The sequence below is a fragment of the Vipera ursinii genome (genome assembly GCF_947247035.1).
Source record: "Vipera ursinii genome assembly, chromosome: 6".
NCBI lineage: Eukaryota > Metazoa > Chordata > Lepidosauria > Squamata > Viperidae > Vipera > Vipera ursinii.
Genome location: NC_139515.1, coordinates 68,952,418 through 68,953,554, shown reverse-complemented (window position 1 = coordinate 68,953,554; position 1,137 = coordinate 68,952,418).

Here is a 1,137-nt window from a genome sequence, read left to right as displayed (position 1 = left end):
AAAGTCTACATATAAATAAGTTTAATAAATGAGATGAAAGCCTTTTCTGAGCATCCTTAATCGGCCCGCCTTTCCCTTCGCCATTACTGGAAAAGTCTCCCCGATACGCCCCTGGAGGAAAAAGAATCGCACAAGGCGCTCCCTCTGCTCGCTCTTCAAAGGAGCCGCTGCCTCTTATTTCCCGCCCAAATCACCTCAGAGCCGAACTGGCGACCCCGCTTTCTGCCTGAGCTCATCCCCCCCTGTGCGGACAGCACAGCAGGCCAGCAGCTACCGACCTCTCGGCCCAGCCACACGTGCACCCCGGTTATCCCTCCCGCTATTTTCTTCCCGCCCCAAGCCCCACGCTCTCCTCCCCTCAGAGAGAGAGAGAGCGAGCAGAGTTCACGAGAAAACACGCCACCCGCACCCAGCTCTGCTCTCCTGAATCCTCCCCGCCCTTTCTTCAAAGGCTCGGTCTGCGCTTGCGTCAGAGAAGACTGTGAGAAAGGCCCACGTAACTGTGGAGGGGGCGTTCCGGGCTGGTCGGTCGACCGCGCGAATTTGGAGCTCCCAGATGGTTTCTTTCCTTTCCTCACGACCGCTGAGGAGTGGGAAGAAAGGAAGGGCACCTACACCCGCTAGAAGATTGTGAGATAGGGGACCGTATATAAATCGAAATAAATTAACACACAGGCACATATAATACCCCAGATTGTGAGGTGGGCAGTCGTGTATACATCTTTATAAAACACATTGCTATAAAAGCACACAACCCAAATGCAGCTTTTTGAACCAACTGCATCTCTACCTGGTGTTGCTTGAACCTAACCTGGATGCTTTTTTACCTAAACGTCTGATCTAATTCACAAAGCCGCCTTTCAATTCCACTCCGCAATCAGCTCTGGAGATCCCTCCCCCCCTACCTCGGGCCGTGTGTTTCAGTTCAGAAATATTACTTGGAGGCTTAATACTTTTCCCCACATGCCTTCCCCATATTTAGACAGTCATCCAGCATCAGTGTTTGGGTGAAAGGACTCCAGGCCAAGCTCTGAAATACTTTGAGAAACAATAGCCTAATTGAAAGAAAAAAATCAGGCAGAAGAGATACGAGCAGTTTTACCAGTGCAAGGATTTTATTACTAGAAAGCAAGCTGA